Raw genomic sequence first — 10,123 nt, 5'->3', positions numbered from 1 at the left:
TTTGGAGTGGTAGAAAGGATAAGGTAAAGAGTTCTTTTTATCATTAAAAAAATAATTTAAATCCATACTTTTTAGTTAAGATGATATTCAAAAGTTTTGAGCTGCCTCTATTTTAAGCAGCTGTGACACCTTAGGGAGAATCATTTTAGTGGTCCTTGTCACATAGTCTTTGAGAAGGGATTAGTTAGCAGGACTCTTTTTGCTGTTGCTGCTTGACAAATATGGTCCCTCTCCACAGGTTTTAGGACATCTGAGCAGCAGGAAGTGAATACTTTTTCAGAACTTCCAAAGAGGAAAGAGACTGAGTACTTGGCTGTTATTCTTTGAGGTTCAATATTAGAACATCTCTGATGGATTGGTGTAGGCCTGACTGAGGTTAGTGGTAAAAAAGGAGCCTAGAATTCTGTCCAGGCCCACCCCACCCTTGGCCATAAAAACTCACCATGAGTGAGGAGGAGTCTGAACCAGTGACCCAGACTTGGCTCTGTCTCACTAGAGGGAAAGTGGGTCTGGATAGAACCTGTAGCTGACAGTAGCACTCCAGGGGGAGTTCTCAAATGGGGGTGAGTTTGCACAAGAGTTCCCTGGGGAGCTTAGGCAGGGTGAAGACTCCTGGGGCTCACCCCAGTCGTGGTTGGGAGATTTGGGGTGAGACACAGGAATCCTCGGATGATTCTAGCCAGAAAGTAGCCTGAGGGCCTTATTTTAGAAACTGCAGCATGGCCCGGTGAGTCCCCATGAAGAAAATGCAAGTTAGGATTTCATAAGATCATGTTCACTTCCATGATCATGAGACATCTCACAGCAACGAGCAAGAAACTCACTTGTTCTGGTTCCACAGAAACTCCCCATGAACTTGGGTGATGTAATGCTGTCTCGATGGGCGATGCTGTCACATAGGTTCCTGCTCTGCACACTCCTTGGCTGACACCCCGAGGGCGGGACACCGTGACTTTGATGGGCATCACTCACCACACTCCCCTGGTGATATGCTCACCGTCAGGACACCTTCCTGGGGGTCTGCGCTGCACAAAGGGAAGTCATCATCATTTCTTTTTCAGTGCAGGGAGATATAAAATATTTTTTTAAACATGTTGCTCCTCAATCAAAGTGTACAGAGTGGCATCATCTCTACAGTACTATATCTACAGTGTCCTGCCATTGACGGCCTTGCACAAAGCTGGGGGAGGAACACAGCCCACACCCTGACTCTCTCCTCCTGCTCAGCCATGCCCTTCTGAGGCCTGAACTATTGGGCGCAGACGTGGAAAACACTGGCTATCCACTTCTGATACTGTGTCACCAGTCATCTCTGCTGAGAATTCCCTGAGCACCCCCCACGTGCATCCCCTGGGAAGGAAAAGCCATGACTCTCATCAAGGAGCATCCACACCAGGCAGAGAGCAAGGATGAAGGAAAGCTAGGGTGTTCCTCCGGGCCCTCCGGACTTCTCCTTCCGAGCAGTTTCCCAGAGAACAGTTGTTTGTGTCATTTTCCCACTAGAGTCTAGTGACTAGACAGTAGACTTTAGAAATGGTGGGAAAGAACGTGACAGAAAGATTCGGGGGCCAGAGCGCTGAGGGCTTTGAGTCCAACAGCGTTTGGGATTTATCCTGCAGACAAACTCGCTGAAAGTTTCTGAGGATGAACACGCAGTGGTGGTAAGGCTGGTGGGTAGAGGAAGGAAAGTCTGCAGACGGAGTGGCCAGTGGGTGGCTGCTCCGGGAGGAAAGCCCTGACCTGGAACTCCTGCCTGCCCCTCCCCAGGAACGAGCACTGCGTTGTGAGCCACACAGGGGGGTTGCAGCCCCTTGTGCATTGGAAGGGGTAATGTACTGGAGCTGTTTGGAAACTCCAAAGAAGGTTGCACACACACACGGACAGCAATGTTTGTGTCCACACATGCGTCCTCTGCACAGCCATCAGGAGTTAAGGAGGCCGTCACCTGGCAGGGCCTTCCTGCCCCAGGAACTTTCTCAGGACTTCATGGTACCAGCTAGTCCCTGAAAGAGCTACTTTTCCAAACACATGCCCCCGTGCCCAGTTAAAGAGTGCACATTTCAGTCCGGTGGCATAGTTGCTCGCTTTGGCTACATCGATGATTATGATGGCTATTATAAATTCTGGGTCTCACAATAGCCACATTAACAAACAGGTGTCTGGGACTGCCACCTTGATAGCAATAACATGACCTATCACATGGGCTATTCAGGTAACTAGGAAAAACTTCTTCATTATTGTTTATTTTACTTTCCCCCCTTAGTCCCGCCTTCACTGTGTGGGTGGGAGTCACCACGGGAAGGCTCAGCCTGAAGGCCGAGTGGAGCTGTTTTAAACAGCGAACACGCAGTGGCATTGTGGTCCCAGGAGCCCTGGGAAGTGACGCCCAGCGCCTCCCCCGAGACCAGTGCTGTCCAATGGAAATATGAGCAAGCCACACATTGTCATCTCAAGTTCTCTAGTGGCCACATTTAAAAAAAGTGAAACAGGTGAAGTAATTCTAATATTTTATTTAACCTAATATATCCAAAATGCGATTTTATCATATGATCAATATAAAAATGATTAAAACTAGTGGAAATTCTTTTGTTGCTGTTGTTCCAAGTCTTAGAAACCTGGTATATATTGTACACAGACAGCGCATTTCTATTTGAAGCAGCCACTTTGCAAGTGTTAGTGGACAGCGCAGGGCGAGCCCCCTGGGAAGAGGCTGGCGTGCCACTGGGCTGGGAACACTGCAGGCCAGCCGCGCTTTCTGGCACCAACCAGAGGAATTTAGCACAGGGCAGGAAAATAAGGGGAAATGCCCAACACTCGCCCCTCCTGGTGCCAACCGAGCAGAAGAAACTGTCTATGAGTAGAGAAGAGTCAACAAAGAAAAAAGTGTTGTGGCAGAGGGAGGCGAGAAGAGGGGGAAAGGCCCTTTACAGGCTCAGAGATTCTGAGGCTCTAAGTCATCTAGTGGGACTGCGGGCTGTCAGGGAGGCGGGTGGCAGGCCCAGGCAGAAGGAGCGGAAGAGGAAACAGGCGGGGGAGGGATTACCGCTCAGAGGCCTCCTTAGAGGTGATCCTGTCTACCAGGGGCTCACGGAGCTCGCCAAGGAAGGAAGGAGCCAGCCACAGGGATGAAATGAATGCCCTGAACCATCCCAGGGGTTTCCTTCAACACAAAGGTGCAGGGGGAGCCAGGCAACCAGTGGCCAAAGCACCCAGGGTCCTGTCCCAGCGACCAGGTCCTGAGGGGCGGTGGGGTGGGGTGGAGGGGGGAGTCCTAGCCTCCCCTCCAGCTTTCATAAATATAATTCAAAATAGCACACTCTACAACCATCCCAGTGATGTCAGCTGACTCTAGGTGATTAACTGAGACAGGTGTGTAGCAGAGAGCGCTTCGGGATTCTCCCGTCTGTATCACCGAGTGAATCAGCTCCGAGACTCTGAGTAATGCAGGGCAGGGCCGCCGGCTCAGGCTGCCGTTTCCTAAAGAGAACTGGGATCTTTCCCAGATGTCCCAGGTTCAGCCAGGGGTGTGCGGGCAGGCACTAGTAAAAGTGCTGCATCACGCACCACAACCACAAGATTTGCTTCCGCCGCTCAGAGGAATTTCCCTGCCAAAGGCCACGAGTGTGAAGTGAGGCTTTAGAATCAGGCCTTAGCAACGAAAGTAGACACAAGACGTTGACCTTGGGGACAGAGGCTTTGGGTCAAATGCCAGCCATAAGGTGTCAGGAGGACATGCAGTGCGGGCCAGGACTCCTTCGGTCCCCCCAGTACCAGTGGGACCACGAGCACGTTGGACAGCTGGTACATGTAGAAGCTTCTGTCCTCAGGCCGGTTTCTATAGAAATCACACATCCCTAGGCTGCTTGAGGGCCCAAGGGAGACTGACTCCGCCACCCTGCAGTGCTGGGGGTCCCACTCGCGGCCACCCGGGCAGTGGTAGCTGTGTACCCACCAGGCCAGATTGCTTAGAGGCCACACATCTGGCAAACAAACAGGAGGGAAATGCGTTCGCCCTGGGCCTGCCCCACCCTCCTCTCTCCCACAGAGGAAGCAGCCCACTCCCAGAGTTCAAAGCCTCCCCACTGCTCTGGAAGCTGGGACAACATGTGCCCGCTTCGTGGGCTCCCTGCTCCAATTCCGAGAGGCTGCATGCGGGGGGCAAGCCCCTCCTGAGCCGTGGAGAGAAATGAAGTCCACACCTGACAGCAGAGAGGCAGCCGGAGGGAGCCTTGCTCCCAGGAGCCCGGCCGGGCCAACAATTATTTCTTATGACATGGTGTACATCATGTTGCTGGTTTCATTTCTGGTTATTACCTTCTATTAAAAAGCATCTTGAGTAAGATGATTATGGGGGCATCTCATTCCCGCCTCAGGAATCTACTCCCAAATTTTTAGTGAACTGTTGTTTTCCCTGGACACAGTATTATTTTTGTCCTTGTTATGGTTGTGATTATGTTAACTGCTAGTTGACAAGTAGCTCTTTTTATTAGCCATGGCTCACAACCCCTTTGCTCTGAGGTAAGCAGTATGGGGTGATGCCCATACAGGGCACAGAGAGGTCAAGCACCCCCGGGAGGTATCTCCTGGCAAGGGCTCACCTCCTAGAATAGGGTGCTAGCATTTCGCCAGGGGCCAGGCATGCCAGAGGCATTCCTCACTTCCCCTTCCCCAACCACCTTGCCAGGACCAGTCCTGGGGACTGCGAGCAAATGAAGAAGAACAACGTGCCCAGAGTGGAGTCAGCTCCCCCTCTGGGACCAGCCCTGTTCCCGTGCACTGGGCTGAGGGGTGTATGGGTCCCTGTGCTCTTGGTTTGAGTGACCTGCCTAGTAGGGACAGTGTAGTGGCAGACATGATGGTCTGGACTGACTGCAACCCAAAATGAAGAGTCAGAGCTTAGAAGTACAAATGGGCCTGAGTCTGTACTTGGACTAAACGCTGTGAGCCGTTGCCACGTGGCTCTCCCACCAGCGCTCACTCAACATGCCTGTCAGCATGTATTCTCTTTGTTCCTAACCCCAAACTTAGCATCTGCTGAATTCTGGCAGTGGCATCTCTCAGTCACCCAAGAGGGGGAAAAAATATTTTTAATTACAAAATTACGTGCTTATGGCAAAACAAAATGCAGAAGCTTATAAAGTAACAAATAAAAATGTGCTCCCCCAACTGCCACTCTCCATCTTACTCCTCAGAAGTAACAGCGTTAACAGTCTGGTGGTAGCATTCTAGACTTTTTTCTCTGCAACCATGACCTATTTTCATTTGTCGTGATTATTATCTTTGACCCGACCCTTGCCTTCCTTCTAATCTCCAATTAGTCATCAGCTCCTACTAATTTTTCCTTTATGTTTTTCACATCTGTCCAATATTTCCATCCAAATTCCCATTGCTTATACTTAAAATATCAGTGTTCCATAGTGAAATGAGCAAGGGCTTTAAAACTGAATAACTTACCTTCTTTCTCTATCTGCTCAAAGAAGTTAATAATACCTAGTTTTTTTTAAAAAAAAATCTTTATTATTTAAAGTATTACATACAGTATTACATATGTCTCCTTTTCCCCCTATTGACCTCTCCTTGGTCACCCCATCCCCCAGCACATGCCCTTACCCCAACTAGTGTCTATGTCCATTGGTGATGCTTATATGTATAATACTTAGCTTTTGAGGTTGATGAAAATGAGTAAAGTTGTCAAGTTATTTCATGTATAAACACCATGGTTAGATTAATCTCTTTAAAACACTCCTTCCATTTTGATAGTCTCTTGCTCAAAACCTTTAAAAGGCTCCCCATTGTTTATAGTACAGGAGGCAAATAGTCTTTAACTCACACATCAACTCCGGTTGATTGGTAGTGTCTGCTTGAGAGGTTGCCCCTGGGCCTGGTGGGAGACAGTGTGGGGTTAGATTAGCAATGTCTGCTAAGGGAGCCAAGGTGGCAGTGTCTGCATCCCTGATCTACAGAATCAAGTCATGTATTACTTCATGTCCTCTAGCCCCTACAGGACTCCCTCCTTACAGGCGTCTTTCTCTCCCTCTGGCCCAGTCTCCTGATCTGCCGCACACACCAGGTATTGGCACAGTTGGCTCACTTTCTCACCCTGCGCTCAAATGTCATCTCCCCAGAGAGGCCAAGCACTCCTATCACATTGCCATCTGTTTTCTTCATAGCATGTCATCTCTGTCTGGTGTGGTCCTTATTTGTTTCCTTGTTTATTGTCTGTCTCCCTCACAGGAACCTGAGCACCTGAAGACAGGGACTTTCTCTTCCTCACCTGTGTGCACCAAGAGCCTAGACCGCGGCCTGGCACCCACATGGCTCAGCACTGTGTGCCATTGAGAGCAGAGGCTTCTTTGATGCCTGAATCCTGCCTTCCCAAGCAGACTGGGACTTGAGGCCAAGGATTGGGTCTGATTTTTTGGTATCTGCCATATATAGCCCAGCCTAACATATAGAAGGATTCAGTATTCCCAATAAAACCTGGATTGACTGATTTCTATGGTCTACAAGGGGGAGGGGGGGGGGTCTTACTAAGACATTTGGGCCCATGAATTGCATCAGATTCTGTCCTCAAATGCTGTAGGTTCCACCTATATCCAATCTGCATTATTTTAGGCCACTTGTCTGCACTCCTGTTGGCGATTTCTCTCCGGACCTACTCCTCCGTAGTTTTCACAAAACCACATGTTGCAGAGTTTCCAGTTTCCCAGAGATACCTGATGACATGCTAGTTACCTGTGCCCTTTACGTCTTGACTATAATGCTTTTCCATTTTCTGTCTTAGCATTATGTGTCAGCACGAAGGAAAGCACAGAGAGGGCTTAGAATGTTCAAATCCATCGCTGGGAGAAATACCATGGCCCTCAGGAAAGCCCTCAGGGCAGAATGATGGGGAAGTTGGAGCACTCCATCTCTTTTGCCAATGTGTCCCTGTGCCTAAATATATTTCCCTTGGTCATTTTCTACTCCTAGGCATGTTGTTTTAATTGAAGTTTGTTTTTTTTAAGTTTATTTATGTCTGAGATCACATAACACCAACACTGAAGAACACACTATGAAGGAAAAATGTTTTCACATTCTGCTATCCCCAACAACTGTTTTCTTTTCTCATGCTTCCTTCCAATCTTCCTTCATATGCAGATTCTTTCAAATAGTTATAATCAGGCTCCTTTGAGAAAGATGAACTTTTGACTGCTAAGGCCAGTAATAGTACATGTAAGAAAGCACCAAATATTCATAGTTTTTATAATAAGAGTCTTATTTCCCCCCAAATGCCTAGGTTTTAAATTGCTGAGGTATAAAATATTAAGGAAGAAAAGAATGAAAAGGTGTGGTGAAGGACACCCATGCTTTTGCAGGAAGACGTTTTATCTGCTCCATTTTAGACAGGTTCCAAAGGATTGCAAAAGGTAAGACACTTCACTCTGCCTAACTCCCAGAGGAGTGGCTTCCATGGGCTGCGCATGCAGTCAGTCCTCATTATTTGCAGATTCTGTTTTTGCAGATTCATGTACTCGCTACAATTTATCTGTAATCCCACAGTCAATGCCCATGGCACTTGTGCAGTCGTTTCTGGACACGCACATGTGCAGAGCAGGGCAAGTGAGAGTCATCCAATGCGCACACCCGCAGCTGAGGTTGAACGAGGCAACGCACTGCAGCTCTCGCACTGAAAACAAGTGACTGTCTCAGGCTATTCAATTCCATGCGATCTGCCTCTTTGTACTTCTTAGTGATTCCACTGTGTGAAATGGCCCCAGGCACACTGCTGAAGTGCTGTCTGGTGCTCCTAAGTGCAAGAGGACTGTGACGGCTCACAGAAAACATACACGTGTTAGATAAGATTTGTTTGGGCATAAATGACAGTGCTGTTGGCCGTGAGTTCAATGTTAACGAACCAACAATATATATTAAATGAGGTGTCTTGAAACAGAAACACACATAACACCAAGTTATGTGTTGACCCGTTGGTGAAAATGCTGTGACCAGAGGCTCACAGGGACCTACCTCAGTGTTTTCCCCGGGAACCATGGTCCCGTATTTGAGAATTCGGTGCTCCCAGGGACTTTATGGGACATACCACCACAAATAGCGAGAATTGGCTGTATAAACTGTGCAGGCATGTGCATTTTTTGAGAGGGAGAGGACCATGACTTCTATCACATTTTCAAGGGGCATTGAGAAAGGTTCTATCATTGCTTCAGACCTCCCATTATAAGAAACAGAGTGGAACAGACTACAGATCTCAGGAGAGGGAGGGAACTGGATAAAAGAAGGTGAAGAGATTAGCCAAAAAGCATATATGCATAATGCATGGACATAGACAACAGTGTGGTGAAGGCCAGGAGAAGAGGAGATGGTTGGGAGCTGGGTGGAGGTGGGCAAAGGGGGATACATGGGGGACATCTGTAATGGTGTCAACAATTTTAAAAATAAATAAACAAAAGAAAAATAGGGGGCTTTGCCTTCCTTTCTCCATATCTTGGAGCCCCGAAGGCTTGCTGGGGACAGGACTTCTATAACGACAATTACGTCTGGAAGGCTGTGGGCCAAGGCCATTTTGCCAGCTATAAGTGGAGTCTCTGGAAGCAGAGGTAACACACAGCTCTTCTTAAAATTGAAGGTGTTTGTGCTCAAGATGAAACTGAATTCTCTTTGGGCAAGAGATATGCCTGTGTACAAAGCAAAGAACAACACAGTGACTCCTGCTGGCAAACCGGACAAAACCAGAGTCGCCTGGGGAAGGTAACTCACGCCATGGAAACAGTGACAAGGTTCATGCTAAATTCCAAAGCAACCTTCCTGCTAAGGCCAGTGGACACAGCACCCGTGTAACACGGTACCCCTCGTGGATTTAGACTTATTGGAAAGTAAATCAATAACATGGATTTTTTCTTTCATCTCTGACACTTCTATTATAGAGAAAGGGCAAACAGCAATATTAAAATATTCCCTCTAATTAATACCCTTTTAATATGCACGAATTTCATGCACCGGGCCACTAGTAGATTATAAAATTCCCACCCAATTTACAAAGAACTATCTGGGGAGGGTACTCCAAGTATTTTATTCCTAACTCTCCTGAAAATATAAAGTATACTAGAAAGGAAGGATGAGATAGTGTTTTACCTGTGTGTGTTCGTAGGTGTTTCTTTAGTTGAGACACGTCCATGAATTTGCGATGGCAGTGGTTGCATTCCGGTAATGAGTGGCCTTGTCGCAACAATAAAAAAAGTGTCAGTGCCTCTTCCCGCCATCTTGGAGCCCTGGAGGCCTGCTGGGAACAGGACTTCTATAACGACAAATACGTCTGGAAGGCTGTGGGCCAAGGCCATTTTTGCCAGCTATAAGTGGGGTCTCCAGACCCAGAGGGAACACACAGCTCTTAAAACTGAAGGTGCTTGTGCTCGACCTGAAACTGAACTCTCTCTGGGCAAGAGATGTGCCTATGTGTGCAAAACAGAAAACAACAGTGACACCTGCTGGCCAACCGGACAAAACCAGAGTCGCCTGGGGAAGGTAACTCACGCCATGGAAACAGTGACAAGGTTCATGCTAAATTCCAAAGCAACCTTCCTGCTAAGGCCAGTGGACACAGCACCCGTGTAACACGGTACCCCTCGTGGATTTAGACTTATTGGAAAGTAAATCAATAACATGGATTTGTTCTCTTGAAGAAAGAAAAACAATGCTGGCCCTCTTGAGAAGCCATGGGAGTGGCACAATGACTGGACAGATCAGCCCCAAGACCACACGGCTGCCATCTTGACCTGTGCTCCCTCCCAAGCCATGAAAAACAAGGGCTTCCCAGGCCAAGCAAAGCCTGCTGTGCTCCACAGACTGGAAGTCAGAGGGCACTCAAGCAGCTTGGAGGAACGATGTGTGTCAGAACCCTAAGGACACCGAGCACTCCCATCACCCCTCCTGTCTTTGGGAAGAGATATCCTTTCAGTAAAAAAAAGCCGATGTGTAAAACTTAGCATGTAATAACAGCTGCTGTTCACAGAATGCTTATTAGGAGCTAGTGTTCTCTCACGTAACTTTCACAACCACTGCAGGAGGGAGGGAATAACTAGCCCTAATTACCAGATGAGGAAACTGAGACTTCCTCAGGAAACCGGGG

The 10,123-nt window shown here is 48.0% G+C and overlaps 2 pseudogenes; both read left to right on the top strand.

Annotated features, from left to right (window-relative positions):
- Positions 1-3,732: 3,732 nt before the first annotated feature.
- Positions 3,733-8,858, top strand: LOC102754222 (annotated as a pseudogene).
- A 346-nt stretch (positions 8,859-9,204) lies between these two features.
- On the top strand, positions 9,205-9,632 carry LOC102753942 (annotated as a pseudogene).
- The last annotated feature ends 491 nt before the right edge of the window (positions 9,633-10,123 follow it).

Source organism: Myotis davidii, unplaced genomic scaffold (genome assembly GCF_000327345.1).
Source record: "Myotis davidii unplaced genomic scaffold, ASM32734v1 scaffold68, whole genome shotgun sequence".
In the NCBI taxonomy this organism is placed as follows: Eukaryota; Metazoa; Chordata; class Mammalia; order Chiroptera; family Vespertilionidae; genus Myotis; species Myotis davidii.
The sequence above is the reverse complement of the archived record's forward strand: the minus strand, read 5'-3'. Positions and strand labels throughout refer to the sequence as shown.